We start from the raw sequence: 23,637 nt of genomic DNA, 5'->3' as shown, positions 1-23,637 counted from the left end.
TAATAAGTGGTTGGGCCACCCTTAGCAGCAATAACTGCAATCAAGCGTTTGCGATAACTTGCAACGATAGTCTTTTACAGCGTTCTGGAGGAATTTTGGCCCACTCATCTTTGCAGAATTGTTGTAATTCAGCTTTATTTGAGGGTTTTCTAGCATGAACCGTCTTTTTAAGGTCATGCCACAACATCTCAATAGGATTCAGGTCAGGACTTTGACTAGGCCACTCCAAAGTCTTCATTTTGTTTTTCTTCAGCCATTCAGAGGTGGATTTTCTGGTGTGTTTTGGGTCATTGTCCTGCTGCAGCACCCAAGATCGCTTCAGCTTGAGTTGACGAACAGATGGCCGGACATTCTCCTTCAGGATTTTTTGGTAGACAGTAGAATTCATGGTTCCATCTATCACAGCAAGCCTTCCATGTCCTGAAGCAGCAAAACAACCCCAGACCATCACACTACCACCATCATATTTTACTGTTGGTATGATGTTCTTTTGCTGAAATGCTGTGTTACTTCTACGCCAGATGTAACGGGACACGCACCTTCCAAAAAGTTCAACTTTTGTCTCGTCGGTCCACAAGGTATTTTCCCAAAAGTCTTGGCAATCATTGAGATGTTTTTTAGCAAAATTGAGACGAGCCTTAATGTTCTTTTTGCTTAAAAGTGGTTTGCGCCTTGGATATCTGCCATGCAGGCCGTTTTTGCCCAGTCTCTTTTTTATGGTGGAGTCGTGAACACTGACCTTAATTGAGGCAAGTGAGGCCTGCAGTTCTTTAGATGTTTCTTTTGTGGCCTCTCGGATGAGTTTTCTCTGCTCTCTTGGGGTAATTTTGGTCGGCCGGACACTCCTGGGAAGGTTCATCACTGTTCCATGTTTTTGCCATTTGTGGATAATGGCTCTCACTGTGGTGCGCTGGAGTCCCAAAGTTTTAGAAATGGCTTTATAACCTTTACCAGACTGATAGATCTCAATTACTTTTGTTCTCATTTGTTCCTGAATTTCTTTGGATCTTGGCATGATGTCTAGCTTTTGAGGTGCTTTTGGTCTACTTCTCTGTGTCAGCTCCTATTTAAGTGATTTCTTGATTGAAACAGGTGTGGCAGTAATCAGGCCTGGGGGTGACTACAGAAATTGAACTCAGGTGTGATAAACCACAGTTAAGTTATTTTTTAACAAGGGGGGCAATCACTTTTTCACACAGGGCCATGTAGATTTGGAGTTTTTTTTCCTCACTAAATAATAAAAAACATCATTTAAAACTGCATTTTGTGTTCAATTATGTTATCTTTGACTAATAGTTAACGGTTTTTGATGAGCAGAAACATTTAAGTGTGACAAACATGCAAAAGAATAAGAAATCAGGAAGGGGGCAAATAGTTTTTCACATCACTATATGCGCTTGCACATGCATACGTCTGCAATGCATGTGCCCTTTGGCCGAATAGACGTTAATATAAAAGTCAAAATTGCATCAGAGGTGCACCAATGGTACGTTTACAAACTTTCATGTTGCAGGGAATACCGTATATACTCGCAAGCAAGCCGACCTGCATATAAGCCGACCCCCCAACTTTTTCCTGAAAAAACAGGAAAAAATGATTGACCCTCATATAAGCCAGGGGTAGGAAATGCTGGCCGTGTGATTTCCCCCCCCCCCCCAGTGTGTCCCAGTATAGTCAGTATAGTGCCCAGTATGGGTAGGTAGTGCCCAGTATAGCTAGTATAGTGCCCAGTACAGCTAGTAAAGTGCCCAGTATAGCTAGTATAGTGCTCAGTATAGCTAATATAGTGCCCAGTATAGCTAGTATAGTGCCCCAGTATAGTGCTCAGTATAGGTAGGTAGTGCTCAGTATAGTGCACAGTATAGGTAGTATAGTGCTCGTTATAGCTAGTATAGCGCCCCAGTATAGCTAGTATAGCGCCCAGTATAGCTATTATAGTGCCCAGTATAGCTAGTATAGTGCCCAGTATAGCTAGTATAGTGCCCCAGTATAGCTAGTATATTGCCCAGTATAGCCAGTATAGTGCTCAGTATAGCCAGTATAGTGCTCAGTATAGTGCCCCAGTATAGTGCCCCAGTATAGTGCTCAGTATAGTGCCCCAGTATAGCTAGTATAGTGCTCAGTATAGCTAGTTTAGTGCCCAGTATAGCTAGTATAGTGCCCCAGTACAGCTAGTATATTGCCCAGTATAGCTAGTATAGTGCTCAGTATAGCTAGTATATTGCCCAGTATAGCTGGTATATTGCCCAGTATAGCTAGTATAGTGCTCAGTATAGCTGGTATAGTGCCCCCCGCCTCAGCCAAGTCACCACCACCCCCCCCCCCCCCCCCCCCCGCGGCCGCCGCTGCTATTTGCTTACCGTGCGGCCACTAATATTCCCCTCTCCGTCTCCCGGGCATGTAAATAGATCAAAGCAGCTCGCTCCACGGCGGCTGCTGCGTGATGCCAGGAAGCTGTAGGGAGAGCGGCTTCCTGTAACGGCGATGTGTATCGGCGTTACTATGGAAACCGCTCTGCCTACAGCTTCCCGTGACTCGCAAGCAAGCCGACCCCCCAACTTTTGGCCCACTTTTGCGGGGTCAAAAATTCGGCTTGCTTGCGAGTATATACGGTAGGTAAAGACAGTTATTGCAAATCTTCTCATCAAGAAATGCAATTATTTAATAGATTTACTGTGTGTGCATATAATAAAAATTATATATCGCGCTTAAAAAACGGTGCCAGATATAAACGATGTTGAAGTAAAATGGGTGCCAGGATATGCCGTAAACCAGGGGTGCACACAGTTTTTCAGCTTGTGAGCTATTTTGAAAATTGCAGAACCCAAGAGACCTACCAACATTTCAAATGCTAAACTTAGCATTTACAATGCTGGTATATTACCATATAAGTCTTAAATAGTCATATAACATTATAAATGCTACAATAAATGGTATAATGCACACATATACACACATGGATATTATAGTGTCATATTCCACGTTCCTGCTGACCACCACCACAAATAGATTGAGTCAAGGAATACTCCAATTCCCACCTTAAGCAAAGCCCCTGTTCAGTGCTCCAGCAAAGCCTTCGCTCAGTCTCCTATCCCCAAGACCTTGCAAACATCACTGAAGAAGCGTGGGACCTGGGCAGGCGTGGCCACAAGGCTGTGCAAGAGTACCTGGATGGGTAGGAGATGCTTACCATTCACTCCTGTCCCCTTCAGCTGCACCTCTCCCATCTACTTCGGATAGCTGCGGCTGCTAGGTAGCTAATTTTGAAGCCCCAGCTACATGGCAGTAGGAAATTTTGAGAGCCGCAAAATTTGACAGGTCGCGGACAAGTAGCCGAAATCTACTAAGGAGGTGGTTGCGATCCAGCAGTAGATTGCGATCGACCTATTGGGCAGCCCTGTCGTAAACTATTGTGTATAATACTGATATTCTACTATTCCCCACTATAACCTCTGTTTTTACATTAAAGTGGTCTAACACCCAGCATTTCAACTTTGCTTTAAAAGATTGCTTACAGCTTAGAAACTATTATGCCAGATTTTTTTTTTTTGCAGAAATTCACTGAATGGATTAAACATGACATTTTAGTGTTGCATTTAGCTAGAAATCCTCCTCCGTGCTGAGGTTTAGATACAAATGTATCTATTTACAATGTAAATAAAAAACCTCTCTTAGAGAGCACAGAGGGCTTCCCAGACAGGCTTTTCCGAGGTCTATTTGCATTCCAAATAAAGATACATTTGTAACTAAACCTTAGCAGGGATGTGGATTTCTAGCTAAATGCAAAACTAAAATGTCATTTTTAACCCATTCAGTGAATTTCTGCTTAAAACAAAATCTGGCATAATAGTTTGTAAGCTGTAAGCAATCTTTTAAAGCAACGTTGTAATGCTGGGTGTTAGACCGCTTTAAGTAGTATTTTATCAGTAAAAGAGATAAAAAATGTTTAATTCATCAATATTGTTCTATGTCATTAATATAGTAAAATATCTAATATTTAACAATATTTTTCTATGACCTAACCTTTCCCTACTATCACACAGAATTCTCCCTTTGTGGTGTCTAACCTTAACCTCCCCCTGGTGGTGCCTAACCTTAATCCCCCCTCCCTCTTTGGTGATGCCTAATCTTAACCTCCCCTGGTGGAGCTTAACCTTAATCCCACCTCCCTCTTTGGTGGTGCCTAATCTTAACCTCCCCTGGTGGAGCCTAACCTTAATCCCCCCTCCCTCTTTGTTGATGCCTAATCTTAACCTCCCCTGCTGGAGCCTAACCTTAATCCCCCCTCCCTCTTTGGTGGTGCCTAATCTTAACCTCCCCTGGTGGGGCCTAACCTTAATCCCCCCTCCCTCTTTGGTGGTGCCTAATCTTAACCTCCCCTGGTGGAGCCTAACCTTAATCCCCCCTCCCTCTTTGGTGGTGCCTAATCTTAACCTCCCCTGGTGGGGCCTAACCTTAATCCCCTCACCCTGTGTGGTGGTGCCTAACCTTAATCCCCTCCGGTGGTGCCTAACCTTAACCTCCCCCTGGTGGTGCCTAAGCTTAAAGGGAACCTTAAAGAGAACCAGAGACGAAGCACCCTCATGTATTTTATCATAAAAATCAATGAGAACATGACAGTAAACACCTACCATGCTTTTAGTTTCTTTCTTCTCTGCCCAATTACTCTGCTATCAGCTGTGATAAGAAAGCCCGACTGAGCCAGTCTAAATTTGACCTGGAATCAGATAAGCTGAGTCCGTCTGCTGTGTAAAGTCATTTCAAGCCCTCCCCCTCCTGGCTCTGCCTTCCTGCTTTGCATACACAGCATTACGGAGGGCTGTGATGAGAAGGGAGTGTTTGTATATAGTATATACACATATGCGTACATAGATATATGATTGGTACATGGATGGTACTTTTGAGTTAGCAGACTGTAGGTTGTAGGGTGCTGTACAGTTACCGAAAATATGACCTATGTACTCTCTGTACTGCTATCTTCTGCTATCTCCTTCTCGTTCTTGCCCAGGTCAGTGGAAATCCAGGTCGGGTTGTCGCAGCGTGCGGATTACGTCGCAGGCGCTTCTCAGCACTGCGCATGCGTCCCCCCACTAGGCTTGTGCGTTGAGCAGCACGGAAGCGCAGCAAGCCGAAATAATGACAATTTATCAGGGATTATAAATGTAAAAATAAATGTTATCAGGCACACTAGAGCGGCGAAAATACTGGTAAGAGGATTTTCTCAGCTAAAGCTATTGAATTATATGTTTATTTTGTGTGTTATTTTGTGTGACATTCATCTCTGGTTCCCTTTAACTGTGGGGGAAAAAAATCACTTACCTGGGGCTTTCCCAAGCCTCCTGCAGCCGTCCTGTGCCCGCGCCGGTCCTTTGGTGCCCTCCGGTCTCCCTCTGCGGCTAAGTTTCGTTTTCGTCCGACTGCCAGTCGTCCTCCGGCAAAGCGTCCTCTTCTTCCGCAAAAACGTAAAAATAAACTTTTTTTTAATATAAGTTTGAGAAAGTTTTGTTGAAAAATGATCATTTGTAACAGGTGAGACTCATGGAAGCTGCTTGTTTTGGTACAAAAAGTTGAAATGTAAACAATATTTTTCTGAGCAAGCATAGGGAACAAATTTAGAAACAATTATACAGTTTTAGAAACGCTTATTTGTTAAATAATTGGCTTATTGTAATCTATAAATTTGGTATGGAAATGAAAGTTAAAAATAACAAGTTATATAGTTGTTCTATATTTATGCGGAGCTCTTTTTATACACTTAATGCCATTAGAGAAAATTGATTTGCATTGATGTCGAAATGAGCGCCCTTTTAAATAGGCACCATTATTACGTTCTACCTTTAATTCTGTGTACATTAGAATAATTGTAAAACTTTATTATTGTTTTTTAATTTAGTATTTCCATTGTTTCAAAGGGGCAAAAATTATGTTGTAGCCCCTTCATCCAGTCATATGTAAGCTGTTAAATAAAACAAGTAATCTGACTAGCGGTCCGGAGCAACTATCCCCAGTTTTTTTTACAGTAATATTTTATTGGAATTGTTGTTGAACAGACCAACTACAGGGGATCCCTAACATAAGGCACCAATTCAAACAAGAATAAAAAAAAGGTCAGAATTGATAGATTACATCATTGGCTTTGCAGGACCAAAATGACTTTATTGCATTATTAGATAATTTGACTAGTTTTGTTTTATTATTATTTATTTTTTCATTGACTGTTTTTAGTACTTCCTTATAGTTTGGTACAAACTTATAGTTTGGAGAAAAATTGCCTGCCCATGTCTGTGTTTGGGAATTACAGCTTCACTTGCTGCCCTTATTCTAAGCTGCCGTGCATATTGCTGTATCAGTACAGATCAATTTGTCAATAACTGAAACTGTGTTAACATGGCTTTACTTGATAAGTGTGATATCCTTACTGCTTTTCACTACAAGGGAAACCTACCAAGCCTGTCTGAGGATTTTATTTCAATACTGCTATTGTGAACTACATGTGTATTGCATTCAGGTAAATAATGGGCACGGTGTACAAAAACCCCTAAAGGTGGCTGTACATGAGGCGACTTGGCGGTCAATTGACCATCCGACTCCATTATTATAATCGAATTGGATGAAAATCGGTGTCGCCAAGTGCGTGCCCAACCGACAAAGCGACCAATTTCGGGATGAAAATTGGTCGCCTTGTCGATCGCAAAGCTGCAAGATGTTGGGCCGAAGTTGGTCAGGTGTGTTGGGGCATGGCGGCTGATTTTGAAACGAGCAATGATATGATGAAACCCCCACCGCTGCCGCCTCTGGCCAGTCACTGCGTGAAGGCTGCTACAGGACCTGTAATGTATAAATGCACACACGGTGGGGGGCACATTTTTACATTTGGGGCAAGACATTTATACATGGAGCGGACGCGGCAGGCTCAGTCAATTCCCTGAAGATCTCATGCTGAAACCGGACTGAACTTGCCCTGCAGTATATGGGCAGCTTCGACAAAGAGACAAATTTATCTCTAATCAGATTCAATTACAGATAAATTTGTCTCTTTGTCGAATCTGCCCATAATCTTCAGGTGTATAGCTTGGCTACCTTAATAGACTTTACCGTTTAGCTGGCAGAAAAGATAATTCTCATTATTTTGGCTAGTCGTCTATCAGCAGTCCTGTGTCAGTCCATTCACTCGACTGAGCTTCATGTACTGTCCCATGGAGGGGAACAGGAGAGAAACAAGAGGGCTCCACACACTTCCTGAGAACAAAGCAAATCGCCCAAATGCCTCTGCTGCAGCCAATTGCTTGTTGACTGTGATCTCACAGGATGCCTGTACAAACCTATAAAGGTGGCCACACACGATACAATAAAATGATCCGATTTTAGAGCAATTTGATAAAAACTATCGTATCTCCCGAAAAAATCGAAAGCTTTTTTTCATTCGACAAAAAAATCTGATCGGATTTCCCGGTTTTTTTTTTTCGATTTATATCGATCCGGAATGCCAGATTGCTTTTCAATTTCTACTAAAGATTGTATGGTGTGTGTTGGATTGTCAATTTATTAATATATACTCACTAGCAATTTTCTCAGAGTTTCCAATCATTTTTATCATAATTTAGGAAAAATTTAACATATGTGCGTGTGGTACACTGGTCATATTTTTGAAATGTTACAATCAGTCAGAAAAATTGATTGCAATTCTTAAATTGAACAGATATTTAAAAAATTGTATGGTGTGGCCACCTTAAGAGAGTTTAAAGGGAACATGAAGTGAGAGGAATACAGAGGCTGTCATTTTCATGCCCTTATAAACAATGCCAGTTGCCTGGCTGTCGTGCTGAGTTTTTACTTCAATTGATTGTGAGTGACACACCAGCAACAAACATGCAGCCATTGGAGTCAGACTATCTGATCTGCATGCTCATTCTGGGCCAGTGACTTTTACAGTATTATTAGCGGCAGAGCATCTGGCATTGTTTTTTAGAGGAGATGGCAGCCTCTCTTTTCCTCCTCTCACATCAGGTTACCTTTAAGGCATCTCCAACTGTCTCCAGTTGGAGGTCTCTTCTAAACAATGAAGCAAACCATGATATTTTTTTAATTGTTTGCGGTTGTGCGATAAAAGAATATTGTCTTCATTCCTGCCCTCAGAATCGAAAATAATCGTTTTTTTTCCATCAAGAAAAGCGAACAATTACCGGGATCCTGTTTTTCAATAAAAATCCGATCAGAAAAATCTATATAATCGATCTAACCGAATAATCGAACAAAATTAATCAGAAAAAAATGTACCATGTATGGGCACTATAAGAGTTGCATGCTGGTAGCTGTGTTGGAGTATAGGACGTTTTTCAGTAGTCAGCGTGGTCTGATGTCACCACTACACTGATAAGGTTTTAATTGCAAAAAATGTTATCAAAACATGGAGGCAAATATTTATACTTGGTGGAGTTAAACATAAATTATGGTATTATGGCTTTGAATAACACCAGGCACAACTGTAATTAGAAAGTAGAAACTTGAAATAGCATTTTTCAATTTTAATAACTGTGTGCTTATTTATGGAATATTTATATTCCCTGCTCATAATAATTGAGCTTTGTCGACTTCAGGAGTGACCGCTGCTGTCTTTACACTTAGGCCCAGTGCACACCGAGCGGATTTGGATGCGATCCGCCGTCCGCATCCGCCTGTAAATCCGCTTGGCTAATGTATTTCAATGGGCTGGTGCACACCGGCGGCTTGAGGTTTTTAGCAAACCGCAAACGTGCCTCCTGCTGCATGTTTGCGGTTTGCTAAAAACCTCAAACTGCCAGTGTGCACCAGCCCATTGAAATACAATAGCCAAGCGGATTTACAGGCGGATGTGGGCAGCGGATCGCATCCAAATCCGCTCGGTGTGCACTGGGCCAAATCTCGGAAATCCGCACTAAAAACCGCTAGTGTTTTGTGGATCTGCTAGCAGTTTTGGTGTGCACTGGGCCTTACACACTCGAGTTAAGCAAAACACTTTAACTGCTTCAGCAGCCAGGACGTGATACTCATGTCTTTTTCTTCATTCCATAGTCAGGACATAAGTATCACCACCTTGAACTTTCCCTAGGGCAGTGCATGAATGCGTGCTTGTACACAACCTCCCAGCAGGCAGCACTGATTGGTGCAAAGAAGCATAAGTTCCTTGAGCCAAACTATGCCTTTTTGTTTGTGAATGATTGCTGTTACAGCCAGTGGCAGTGATCATTCTCTAATTACATGTGATTTTCATGTCCTCTTTTCCTACCTTTACCCACACAAGGATGTGACTCATGCGGCCCTGTAGTTTTGGCAAGATCCTGCATGGGCATGCACTCCAGTGGCATCACTAATTGGTGCAAGGGGACGTGTTCCCTGATCTATTCTTTGCCAGTTTTTTGAGGAGTAATCTCTCTTACAACCAGTAACAGTGATCATTCTTAGGCTGAGACCACGCTTGCACAAAAAGGTTCTCTGCATTGTTTTACTGCCTGCTTCACCCACATTAGACCTCTAGCACTTGCTGACAGTCTATAGTAAGCACAGACACACGATCATGCATTTATTCCATGTGTCATTGTGTGTGTGTGCGTGCATGCATGCTAATGATGAATACCAAGGGAGCACTGATTGGTGCAAGGGAACGTATTAAATCTAGTTAAATGGAGGCCCATCCACAACTAGTGTTTAAAGCCACCCAAGTGGATAAAAAGAAAAAAAAGGACCCTGGAATATGGATAGTGGGTAACAACAAGTTTAGGGAAACAGTAGTTACAAGGCTCAACCAAGGATCCCAAGCTAAAAACCATCCCCCATGGCACTTGGTACTAAATCAAGTAGTAGCTGTTTTTAGATCATTTACCAAATTTGGGAATCTGAATTGCTTTCAGTTATTTTTAATCACAGTTCTTGACCAGGGTACATAGTCTTTATTAGTTAAGGTGGGTGGGGGGGGGGGGGGGGGGGAGCATACTTCCAGTATTCCAGTACTGTATAAAGTTTTATTTAAATACTCAACTTAGTAAGTGGACTTTATATTTTGGCTGATGTGCAATTCTTGGGAATGGCCACCAGGTGGCATGACAGACCACTTAATGCGTTCTCTTAATAAGACATACTCTTTTTATGCTGCAGCCCTGACTTATCATTCAGTAACAACTACAGAATTCAACTCTGAAAGCTGTTAAGGAAATAACCCCTTCATTTTATTAACCATTACTGTGTAGTAAATAATATTTGTAACCAGTTTTAAGCTATACAATCTGCAAATCTAAAGATCAAGCTAAACTCAGTATATAAGATTTTCACTGCTGTGCAATTTCTGAGCAGCTATGTTTCCACAGATAACCAGGAATTCCCGGCCACCCTGTCAGCATCTGAAACATAGTAGTTTTCCCATTTTGCACTTTTATTCTTGCTTTCTCCCTTGTCAGACTGCTGTGAATCTGTAGTTTAGTTGTTATTTTTTCCCCGTAAAGTGTATCCAGGTGGAACCCTTCGATGGTTATGGAAACAGAGACAGGTTAGTGATGTAATCATATGCCTCTGTGTCCTTTCCTTCCCCATTGCTGGGTCCCCCTGTCTGCTGCATACCCGCCCCCCAAGAAAGAATTTCCATCATTTAGAATGTTGACATTTGTATCTTAGAAGGGGTGTCCTGTGCCTGAGAGCGACTCCTGCAGAACACCCTCTCAGGCATCAGGAACGCCTCTTGCCCACCCTCTGTTTATGCATTGTAAAAGAAAGTGCATGAGAGGAGCTACTGAGCATGCCCAAAGCTCAGGCCCTCTCGTGCACTGTAGTCGGGCATGTGCCGTGACCCCGGAAGTACTTACAGTGTTGCAGCCATCTTGGATTTTTTCCGCCTTCACCCGGCGGACAAATGGAGTGGCAGGGAAGAGTGTGAAGTGGCGTGGCGGGATCTGAAAGATGAGCTGCATCAGGTAGTAAGTTTTTCATTTTTACAACACCGCTTTGGGTTCTCTTTAATCTTTTGGTGTCTTTTATTTTGGAGTAGCTGTGAGGTAGTTGAGTATTGCCCAGTATCTCTTCATGACCATCTGCCTCACAGTGTCCCCTCACTGGAACGTTGGCAGAACCATAATAGCAACAGCCCTATCAGTCAAAGACTCTACCATTACGCCTCAATTGTCCTGATTACCAGAAGGGGTAGAATGAAGTAGGCACTAGCCCTGAATAATTTTAGGAAAAAATTGATTTGAGCGATTTCTGTCCGAAATCACAATTTCGTTTCGATTCACGATTTGCTTCAAATCAAGCTTTGTTCCCCCTCTGTGTCTCTCTGTCCCTTTCTTTCTTTGTGCACCCTCTGTCTCTCTCTCTCTCTCTGTGTCCCCTTTGTGTCTCTCTTTGTGTCCCCTCTGGGTCTCTCGCTGTACCCGCTCTGGGGTCTCTCTCTGCTACTCCTTTATCCCCCAAGCTGCGACAGTGCTGGATATACCTTCCAGAACAAGTTCAACGATGCCCGTCTATCCACTTCTTCTCCTGCAGGATCTAATGCATGGCATACTTCCTGTATGTCTTGTGACATACAGAAACCAGGAAGTATGCTGTGCACAAGAGTCAGCAGACGGCGATAGAGTCCGGACAGTGTTGGGTTTGTGTGGAAGGTATGTCCAACACTGCAGAAGCTGCGGGCCGTACTTGCCAGGACTTGGGGGAAGTATGAAGCAGCTTCTTCAAACTTCCTTTATGCAAAAATGACGTCATTGTGATACTCCCCGCTTTCACGATTCCAAAATTGTGATCTTGGTGATCATGATTTCGGTTTAACTTCGATTTATTGTTCAGGCCTAGTTGGCACCTTAGAAAGATGTGGCTTTAGAACAGTAAGATGGCATAAGGAATATTATTCTTACCACTAAGTTCAGTTATTGGCCTGGACAGTATTTGCATGAAATTTGTATGTTCTTTCAAGTTTGTTTCCTCCATGTACTCTGGTTTCTACCGATATGGCAAAAACAAACTGATAAGTCAGTCCCTCTCCCAAATTGGCCTTAGACTATATGGAAGAGACATTAGACTATGACTATCGGATTAGTTTTTTACCTCTTCTGATGAAGGCACAATAGGCGAAAGATTACCCTTATATATTTTTAAGTTAACCAATAAATGGTATCATCTTGATGCAAAATGTATTGCTTTTACCTCCTCTGAGGGACTGTAAGCGAGATGATTTGATACTCTGTAATACATAATAATCTTTAAAGGGATACTTAAGTCTGCGAAAAAAAAATGATTTGTACTCACCCGAGGCTACCCTCAGCGTCCTGCTGCTGAACAGTGCCCTCGCCGTGTCCCTCCGATATACCTGGACTAGCCGGCGGCCACTTTCGGTTTTGCCGTCGCCGGCCGACAGGCTGGGAACGCTGCTGATTATCCGCGTCCCCGGCCGCAATAGCGCCCTCTATAATGCTATTGCGGCCGGGGACGCGGATAATCAGCCGCGTTCCCAGCCTGTCGGCCGGTGACGGCCAAACCGGAAGTGGCCTCCGGCGAGCCCAGGTGTATAGGAGGGACACGGCGAGGGCACTGTTCAGCTGCAGGAGGCTGAGGGGAGCCTTGGGTGAGTACAAGTCATTTTTTTTCGCAGACTTAAGGTTCCCTTTAACACTGTAAGTACACACAGCAAATAGACACCTTGAAAGTAAAGCTAATTACAACAGAGAGAAAATGTGTGCATCAACCAAGTGAACCTGACAAATCTGGCTTTGCAAATTTGGCCTATTGGCTAATCACGAGACATTGCTCATGCAAATATGCATTTGCTTTCGCATGCCTAAATATGCAGGGTCAAAAAACAAAAACCGCAAAACAATTGCCCTGCGGGAATTAGTTCATGCTACATAGCACTATCCAGGGGCGCCACGAGGAGGCTTCCCATTGCCCCCATACAACCGGGGGGCCGCGGGGGTAACATGGTTGCCTCACCGCCTGGAACCCACACAGCGGCACCTCGGAGGTGGAGGCTGGGGGGTGCAGGCGATCTGGAAAGTAAAGAAGAGGAGGACCAGAGATCAGCCAAATACCCCATGGATAGGTAACTATGTTGTTTTCTGCCTAAATGAGTTTTTAGTTATTGTTATGCACTTTGAATTCCACTTTAAGCTATTGAAAGAACATACATAATTTTTGTGATGTTTACATCATAAATTTTATAAATGATCTACAGGTTTTTCTGTATAACTTCAAAGTTGAATTGAACATGCACTGTTTACAGTATATGTCCAGTTCCATAATGTGGTCCTAGTGCTGGGGAAGGGGCTACAATGTTATTATAAAATACATGCTTATCATTGAAAATATTCTTCTAGACTCTGCCCACTCGTCTTTTTTTGTTGTTGCTGAAGAAGCTGCTGTGCAGTTCCTAATTGTGTCCATACTGCTATGCTGTCTTTAGATGGAATGTCTGTCATCAGCCTCCATTCACCGACACATTATTTCCCTCACTGTCACATTGGTGCAGAGGCAGGTTCATGGCCTGTCAGACCATGCTGCTCCTTAATGTGGGATGCAGTGGTTGCAGAAACAGAATACGGGACCAGGAGCAGCTGTGGGTAGGGAGGCAGTCAGAGAAGTTCAGTAAGGCTGGCCCTGTTTATCCTTGCTGAAAAAATAAAATGGACCAGGGAACTTTATTACAAGTTAAAGTAAATCTTTGAAATGAATCAATCAATGAAAACTACCCAAGGGGGCGTTATTTAGCAGGTCATTGTGCAAGACATACACTTACAATAGCTAAACAGAGATTTCAGTCAGCATTCCCCATGGGCCAAACTCAGGCTTTCACAGAGCACATAAAGGAATAGCCAGAAAGGCCTGTGAGCTGAGGACGTTGCAAGAGATCTCATCATCAATGCTTTAATAAAGAACATCTGCATAATGATGTATTCTTATTGTATAGTGTTGTGACTGCAATTTTATTATAAGCCCCACTGCTTCCTTTAAGCACCACACAAGTTATTTGTATGAGATATCACTCATGCACCACAGTCAGCTATACTCTGACCCCCCACCTCATGCAGGATAGCTTTCATATATTTTACTAATCTGTTGTATGCTTCATTGTGTCTCCCTGCTGGGGGCCACACTGTATGATGACATCTTCTGGCTCTTGGCCACATGACATGACCTGTTCGGCAGCCAGACGATGGCAGCCTCTGCGCCCACTTGACTGTGGAGGAATAATGTGTCAGTGAATGGAGGCTGACAACGGACATGTCATCTGAGGACTTTAGAGCGCTAGGGACACGAATAGACACTGCACAGCAGCTTCTTCAGTAACAGTAGGCAGGTAGTATTTTCTCAAAAAGATCATCAAAGGAGGGTCTGTGTTTCTTATGTCAGCACCTAGGTCCTGACAGTTTCCTTTCTGTGAACCTTGTTGCATTGTGGGAAATAAGTATTTCCAACTAGGGATGCTCATTCGGATTCAGTGGAATTTGATATTCTGCATTTCCGATCGGAAATTGGAATTCTGTGGAAATCTGATTTACCGCAACTCAGTACTTTTAGCCAAACATAGAACTCTGAAGCATTGACCAATCAGATAATGCAGAGTTTTTCTACAAAAAAAATCAGATCACAACGGTAATTTTAGACCAATCACGCGGGGGAGGGGGGCACATGGGTGCATGGGTTGGTTGTTTTTTTGCATGTTCTGACGCAAAAAAATGACTTATAAAATACTCCTCAAAAAACGGAAATTGGCATTGGCTGAAATTGGAATTTTGTGGAATCAAAAATTGGCATTTCTGACCATCCCTATTTCCAACTGCCAAGCAACAAACAAACAAACAAAACACCTTTCAGCCTGTCACAATCTTAGTGGGTGTGGTTACAACTAATGGTAGTTGGTAGCAAAAGGAAGGGGGTCCGCACATGTCCCAAAATGAATCCTTTATTATGGATGTATCCAAAATCAAAACACCAAATCACGCAGGTGCAGATGCGTGATTTGGTGTTTTGATTTTGGATACGTCCATAATAAAGTATTCATTTTAGGACATGTGCGGACCCCTTTCCTTTTGCTACAGATTTTGGATTTGGCCTTCCTGGTTCCAGCACTGTCCCAGTCTGAGTGAGCGGTGTTTTGGTGCTTTTTTTTCTCTAATGGTAGTTGGTGCTGTCTATTTTTTTTATTGTCTGCCAGCAGTAAAGATGATTACATGCAGGCTCATTGTGGTTCAAACAAATTACATGGCGAATATCAATCATTTCTTGATCTCCCTTCTATTTTTTAAATTCTCACTTTGTAATGTATTGATTTTTTTTCCTATTTTCGTTAGAGTTGCTCTTTAAACTTACCTAACTGCTAGAAGCTGCTTGCCTGTGTTGCCTAGTCATCCCTTCTCTAGTCCATTGACATTTGCTTGCCTACATCTGAGAACCTTGTCTGAACAGCACTCATTTCCTGTAATGCAGCCTTAGTAATCAAGTAACGATTGTTACGGGGATATTAATCCAATGTATCTATGATTCCCCATGTCCTTTTATTGGTGTCTAGATGGCTATCCTCAAATTTAGTACAATGTTTCCCAGTCCATGAATTCCATAGTAAATTATACTAGGTTTCCTGCATCTGCTAAAATGGCATTATTTTTTTTCAAAAACACAATTCTGTTAAGTCTCGGTCATTTATTCATGTAATGATGGTTTATTTCAATGAAACTCCAAATATATGTGCCAAAGCTACAAATTAAATGTTTATTGTTTCTATATTTTATAAATGGCAGCTTATGACTGATGAATAAAACAGGGGGGTCCTTGATTGGGCAGGCTGTTACATTATTGACCAGGTGACCAATATTTGTGGGCAAGTAGACATTTCCACCAAGGATGCTATGTAGGTACAACATGCCTGCACCTACTGTTACTGAGCGAGGAATCTTCGCTTCTCTGTGACGTGTAGTCTGGACAGAACTAAATGTCCTTTCTGTAGAATAAGGATAGAGGTTACTGATAGTGAAGTCTGAAGGCTGCTTAATTATAGTCTCACAGCATTCATTGCATTCCTGTTCATGGAGGACCATGCTCCCAAGTTGTCATGAATTGTAACTTGACTGAATGTGAGTGGTTATTCGGGCTAGAATAAAGAAAGGAGATTATTATTATTATTTATTTATTTATTTCATTTATTAAGTACCAACTAATTATGCAGTGCTGGACAATAAATAGGGTTACAGACAATGAAATAGAACACCCGAATGCATGATCATGCATCCCTGGTGGATATTTAGGTAAGAGGGTAGGTTCATGAAGTATATGGAGCGGTGATTAAGTAGTACAGGTAGTTTAGCTATTCAGTGGGATAGGTGCAGTTGCATGATCTAGTTGAATACACAGGGGCATAAGACCCTGCCCAAAGGCGTACAATCAGATTGGGAGAGCTAGGTACACACTAGGTGGGGATGATGAGTATTGCAAGATTATTTACATTTTGGTAGAGGTTTGTTTGTATACCATTTTAAATTAGTATTATTAAAGTCTGCATGATTCTTTGTTAGCTTTTAAGCAAAATAGAAAAGTTGATAAGTTAACTTAACAATTCTTTGGGTGGCAGATTTAATTTTTTTATAAACCTTCGTAGTGAAATTAACTTAGGACTTCATGAAGCAGACTAAGGATTACAAATAATAACAACCCTGTATTTAAAACAATCTGTAGACCAGCTGAGAATTGTGGGTTCCTTGAAAGTTTTGTCAGTTGTGAGGGTTGATGCTGTAAGTTATGTTTTCATCCCATTCATTGCTAGATTTGAGGATATTTTAAAGGAAATGGGGCAGTTCATCTTTAGTTTACGGTATGTTGTAGTCATGCTCAACAAATTATAGGGCCACCTGCAGGTCTGAATAGAAAGATTTTCAATATTTACCTATAGACAAGTGTACATACCTGCATTTGTCCGGGGAATTGGGGCTATTTGCTCTGCTCATATTTGCAGAAATCAGGAACCTACAATACATTACTTTCTTTATGTACAGGCATTATTTTCTTATTTATTGTGCGCTGTGTCAGTTCAAAAATAAACTAAAGACTTTCAGTGTTTGCACCAGAATTACAGCATAGCAGAAGGATGAGGAGGCGAGCAGATGACAGCCAGGTGGTCACCAAATTAGCCTGGGGAGAACAGTGTCTTTATTCTGAAATTGAGTTATCACTTTTCTATTTATGGGCATGAGTAGTAATCGAAAGTAATACAGTAGTCTAGGCAGTGGTGACATTTTTTCAGAAGTTAATTTTCCTAGAAAGGATTGGAAGACTTTCTGCTAACTGGCAAGATAATGAGTTAGGTCATTGTATAAAGGGGAATAGTTCTCATTATACTGGATTTCCAGTCTTTGGTTAATCTAATACCAAAATATCAAATCTATTGAGGATCCAAGGTGATCCGGCATGATGCCTAAGGACTGCATGATTGCATTGTTCTCCACACCTGTGGGAATTCACTTATTTGCACGCTGGTCATTGTCCTTTCGGTCCCCACATAGCACCAGAAACCTAGCTAGCCAGGAGGCTGATGACGCGTCTGTATAGTGTCATAAGTGCTCTGCCGCCTAGAAGGAATTGATGTATGATCCCTTGGGCAATGAAGGTCTACCCAAAAATAGAATTGACTGTTATAAGTTAATCTAGGAACTCGTGATGATTTGTTGCCTTTTAGGATCTGGGAGAAAAATGACTGCAAGTGGAAGGCAAATATTCATCTGGGCCTAGAGAAATACATAATTTAAAATGTACTTACTTCAGTTATTTCTGTTAGGGCTAAGTGGGCGGATAAGGACTTTTGGCCGAATATGATAATTACGGGGGAGTGAGACAGATTATTAATGTTTTTTAATTTATTCTTTCTTGAAACGCTATGCATTTTTTTTTATATTGACAGAAGGTGTCGTGTATTTTTGCTGGGTCAGAAGTTGCCTGTGTGAGTTTTCATATTAAATATAATATCAATCCAACTTTGTGCCTTCCACTGCCGTTAGTTTCTCAGGTTTGTTTGCAAATTTATGAACTTTATCTGATTTGAGAGGATTATCATCGATGTCTCAGATCCCAGATTCCTCTAAAAAAAACTCTTTTAGGCAGGTTTCAATTTCAGGTTTTACCTGTGTTTTCGTGAGGATAGATTTGGTTATCCTCCACCTATAAAAAGGCTTAGATCGGTAATTTAAATCAATAGCCAAAATGACAAACCTCTGATCTGAGCAACTACTTACCGTATTTTTCGGACTATAAGACGCTCCGGACCATAAGACGCACCTAGGTTTAGAGGACAAAAACATGGGAAAAAAATATATGCTAAACCTGGTGCATCCATGGTGCAGTAGCGTCTTGAGTATCTTCTCCCCCCCTCAATTATTATGTCCCTGTGTCCCCTTGTACCTTTTGTGTCTCCCTTGTGTCCTCATATGTGCCCCTGTGTCCTCATAAGTGCCCCCCACTGTCTCCTACCCTTCTCTGTCCTGAGTCCTATGTGTGTGTTCTGTCCCGAGTCCTCTGTGTCCTTTGTGTTGACTGTCCGGAGTCCTGTGTGTTCTCTGTCCTGAGTCTTGAGTGCAGTGGCATGTCTGGGTTATATGGCACCTATTGGCAAACACTGAAATGGTGCCTGCTCCCACCCCCATCAGTCAGAGCTTCCTTCCCCTGTAAAAACAGCACCTGTCCCCCCAGCTCGACACACTTCCCCCCCCATCAGCATATGACACACACCCCTATCCTTCCCCACATGACACCCCTGTCACATGACTTCCCCTGCAAATGACAACCCTGTCCTGCCTGTCCCTGCTCACCACATAATATGCCCTCCCAAACTGCACAAGACACCCTGCCCCGTCCCTCCAGCACATTATGCTCAGCAATAGCATGTGGCACCCATGGCCCCCGGGGTAATGCGCGGCACGGAAGTGAGGAATAATTTGTACCTGAGGCGGAAGAAGTTGGATCCGACATCTGCTGCGATCGCTGCAGATGTCGGATCCAACTTCTTCCGCCTCAGGTACAAATTATTCCTCACTTCCGTGCCGCGCATTACCCCGGGGGCCATAGCTTGAACAGATGCTGTGGAATGCCCCTAAAGACACTAGGACAGATGTGGGGACAAGGGACAGCAGCCAGGAAGACACTACAGCAGACGGGACTCAAGAAAGGGGGCAGACACCCGGCCAAAATTGTTGTATTCGGACCATAAGACGCAGTGACTTTCCCCCCCCCCATTTTTGGGGGAGAAAAAGTGCGTCTTATGGTCCGAAAAATACGGTATGTATGTCTTGGGCACAGTAGTAACAAAATGGACTGTAAATTTATTTGGGAATACATATTCTTTATAGAAGAGTAGACCGTGGATCCCCTATTGTTTGCCTCTATTTTGTGCTCTCCCGTTATAAAGCCAAGATTTACATAGCTTCGCTCTTTGGGTCTTGGATATCTTAACCATATTGAAACTAGATTTATCTGGAGTACTACCCATTGCAATATTAAGATTCCCTTATCACAGTAACATCTTGTAATAGAGGAGATCGACCATTCCAGCAATTAATAAAAAAAAGTCTCAAAAGCTCCATCTGGAGGAGAGTAAGAGTTAATCAGATACTCGTTGCTCACCAAGTCTTCACGACAGTATGAAAAATGTTCCCTCTTGTCTGTTTAGACATTTTGAATATATTAAATCGCAGTGAGTTTTTCAATAAATGTATCACTCCTTTATGGGGGCTGCTATCCAGTATAATGTTTGTAATCTGGTAGTTGATACGCAAGAAAATTGTGTCTTGCAGACATATTAAATCATGGAAGTGCTTCTTATAATCAATAAATGCTTTGTATGTTTTGACTGGGGAGTTTAGACCATGTGTGCTATGGAATAATACCTTAAGGGGCATTCATATGAAAGTTATAGAGAGTATATTGGTCACCTTGAAATAGTTTGTACTTAATAAGGCTCTCAGAAAATTCCACATGAGAAATTATCAGTCAATGGGTTGGCAGTAAAATCTCAGTGTATTTTGGGATCTCCATACTCTGGCCACTCTTTGTAGTCTAGGTAGCAGATTATGCTTAGGTACTTACATAAACATTTTTGTTTGTGTTACAACTGGTTTCCTTTTGTAAAGCCAAAACTATTAGACTAAGCTGTCTTTGCTTTTATAAAATGCAGGGTAGAGGTAGCACACTGAGATTGGGACAACCTTTAGTGAAATAAGGTCTCTTGCTGCCACGTTTTGGTAATGTCTCATAATAATGGCGTTGATAATTATACCAATTCAATGCTTCTGTGGCTAAGAGCCCTATATATCCATCTATGCAAAAAAAAAAGCCTGGATCTACCTGTACTGAACAATGGGCCTGATGCACTAACTAGTGGAAATATTGACGTACAGAGACAGTGCATGGCAGTATTACCTGTACTACTGCAGCAGTGGTACCGTGAGGTATGCTATTAGTGCCACCCGCGATACTCGAGTGACGTGCTAAAAGTTTAACTCACAGTAACAGTACTGCGGTAGTACCAGTAATATTGCTGCATGCGGTCCCTGTACAGGAATATTACTGTGAGCTAGGACATCAAGCCCAAAGAGATTAGAGCAACAAGTCCCTTTTTCAGAATCCTTAATGCATCCAACCTAGCTGATTGCTTGTCGGCTTTTAGGCTGTCTATAAATTAATCAAATCTGTGCTCCAGTCCTCCTGTGCAATTTTCTTGTTAATTTAAGTAGTAGACTAAACTTGAGCCAGTTTTGTTCTTTATAGCAGTTTACTGTTAGTGGAAAGTTATGTTATGCTAAAGCTCCCCAAGTCAGTCTCCTATGAGCTGTTGAATAGGCTGGGAGACTCTACTCCCTCTGATTAATATTCTTACATTGTTGGTCTTGTCTGCCTGCTTGTTCTGCTTTGTCAGAGTGGAGTTGGCTGTATTTGCCATATCAAGTTTGTGAAGCAAGAGCTGCAAAAAAATGCTGGGTGTGCAAGCATTGCCTTTTTTAGGCATGAGGCCTGCTTTCTTAATCACCATGATATTCCTACGCCGAGCCTGGTAGTTCCTGCATATCTTCTCCTGGGCTAGAGTTTTTGGTTACCAAGAGTCCTGCTGGGATTATTAAACATGTCATCCCAAGGACCATGTACCATCAGTGAGTATACTTTAAAGGGAAGGTTCAGGGAGTGTGAAAATTAAATAAAAATCCATATCCACTTACCTCGGGCTTCCTCGAGCCCATGGCAGGCAGGAGGTGCCCTCGCCGCCGCTCCAGAGGCTCCCGGTCGGCTCCGGTGGCCGACCCGACCTGGCCAGGCCGGCTGCCAGGTCGGGATCGTCTGCGCTCCAATCTGCGCCTCACGGGGGGGCGCGCTGACGTCATCGGACGTCCTCTGGCCTGCGCAGTAGAGCCCGGAGGACGTCCGATGACGTCAGCGCGCCCGCGCGGGACACAGAAGAGCCCGTTGTTGGGGCGTAGAAGAGCCCGACCTGGCAGCCGGCCTGGCCAGGTCGGGTCGACCACCGGGAGCCTGCGTAGCGGCGGCGAGGGCACCTCCTGCCTGCCACGGGCTGGAGGAAGCCCCAGGTAAGTGGATATGGATTTTTTTTTTCAGACTCCCTGAACCTTCCCTTTAAAGATTGACAAAACCAAGCGTAGGAGCAATGGATAGGATGGCATGAATAGCTGCAAAAGTAACAAAATAGTTATTTATCTAGCAGTAATTTGTAGTTGTTACTTACGTGCCCTCTCTTTCCTGCACTGTAGCATTATGTCTTGTGTTCATCTTAGGCCATAAGACATTGATTTGATGTGGACAAGAAGCAGCTCTGTACCAAGAGAGTAGTGGTATCATAGCAACCAGGATACAGAGGAGCAGGAACAATGCACTTTCAGGGTAAATAGACAGGAAAGGAACCCTAGACATCTGAAAACATAGTAATGGCCATTGCAACTGTGTCACCAATTTAGAAATGTCTCCAAATCTAATAAATGAGAAATCTGTATTTATTTAAGCTATGCATGTTTTTCTTTACCAACCTATCAAATGTTTGTGCATTATGAATTGGTAACTGAGTAATAACTTCAATAGTACTCAGACAAGCAAATAAACATCATGACTTTCAATGCATCCACTAAATGTTTTATTTTATTTTACTACATTTACCTAGTTTGACGGTTTTACTTAGCGATAGTCCTACTAATAACTCATAGCTGCTACAGCCAAGAGTAACATTGGGAAGCATGGCCAAAACATGGTTTGCCGTTTCCTTTTTGATTTTTACATTCAGTCCCTGTGACAGGTCAGGAGGACAGGAAGTGTAGAGAAATCTGGCCAGGTGGTATATGAGGTGTGCTAACGGAAGAAAGCAAAAGATGTGTGATAGTTTTGGAAAAAGTTAGAAGTTGTCAGGTTTTTGTTGTCAGGTGCCCACTAGCTCTGGCATCCCTGTGGGGAAGGAGAGTATTTTTGGATGTCTTTTACATTTCTGTTTTTTACTTGTCATATAATATTTAACATCATTTTCTAAGAATGGGTATTCCCTTCAAGGGGTATTTAGGGAAATGACTGCAGGGCTGGGCATATGGGACCTGGTTTACAAAGTTTTCCTCAGCTGAAGAACTTCAGAACATAAGTTATCTGGAGACCAGTTCTGGAGTAAATTATCTGCTAAAAGATGCCAAACATTTGGGTACCCTACCCTGGAGATTAGCAAAGGTTGCTAGAATGTAGGTAAACTGCAATCTCATGTATATGCTTTAAGCAAAAGCCTTGTATATCGAAGAGGGGGTGGCAGGTTACCTTTAAAAGGAAACACAGGCAACAGAAGCTGCAATATGTCACCAAACTGAGAAAATGTGATGAAAGAAAAACGATACTCACAAAGCTAGCTTGCACCAGGCGGCAACCAACCACTTGAAGCAGGTGGAGATGCACAAATCCTACTCCTCAGGTATCCAGAAGATACTGGTTTTCTCTTAGGAAAACACACTGGTACTGAGTGTGGCAAAGCCACAAAAGGCCAATTACACCTCTCCAAAGGAGGGTTAGAAGCACAAAGGGGTGTAAGAGGCACCCAGAGGTGTATAAAACTAAGTTAAAAACTACTACAAAAATGACAACTCATATAACAATTATATTTATTATGCACTGGCCTTTTATATTGAGGCTGTCCTTTTTTGTTTTTTTTCAACAACAAGACATATAAAAGTGCACCCTGTATTTATTTAGAGTGTTTAGCGTGTCTAATTTCCCCTCACCTGTGACTAAGCACAAATTGTAATTTGATCACTTCGCTTAGCAAGGCAGAGAGCTACGGTAATTGGTAAACACAGGATATTAACATAATGTCTCCTTCCATGAAAGCTGGGAGTAGACATACTGCAGATTTATTGCAGGATTTGTATCAGCTGCAGCAAAGATCTTTTTCTTTAAAGGTTGTATTGCTGTTGCTTATATTTCAGAGCAGAGAGGAAGTTCAGGTCAGGGCCCATATGCAAGGAGAGTCTTCTCCTAAGTGATTTTTTCACAACTTGCCGTAGAATGCCTTTTTAAAGAGAATCTGTACTCTAAAATTCTTAGAATAAAAAGCATTCCATTCTATTCATTATGTTCTCCTGTGCCCCTCTGTGCTGCTTCTGCCTCTCCCTG

At 42.4% G+C, this 23,637-nt stretch overlaps 1 protein-coding gene and 1 long non-coding RNA gene across 10 annotated transcripts in view; one reads left to right on the top strand and one right to left on the bottom strand.

The window, feature by feature from the left end:
• BRIP1 (BRCA1 interacting helicase 1) overlaps window positions 1-23,637 on the top strand; it is a 550,841-nt gene that overhangs the window by 209,523 nt on the left and 317,681 nt on the right. The window lies entirely within an intron of this gene.
• Window positions 15,697-21,816, bottom strand: LOC137544319 (uncharacterized). The gene is made up of 2 exons (XR_011025817.1): window positions 21,728-21,816; window positions 15,697-16,102 (listed from the first exon to the last, which is right to left on the bottom strand). It is a non-coding gene; the product is annotated as an uncharacterized lncRNA (long non-coding RNA).

This window comes from Hyperolius riggenbachi, chromosome 2 (genome assembly GCF_040937935.1).
Source record: "Hyperolius riggenbachi isolate aHypRig1 chromosome 2, aHypRig1.pri, whole genome shotgun sequence".
Classification (NCBI taxonomy): domain Eukaryota; kingdom Metazoa; phylum Chordata; class Amphibia; order Anura; family Hyperoliidae; genus Hyperolius; species Hyperolius riggenbachi.
Note: the sequence above shows the minus strand (reverse complement) of the source record. Positions and strands in the feature narration are given on the sequence as shown.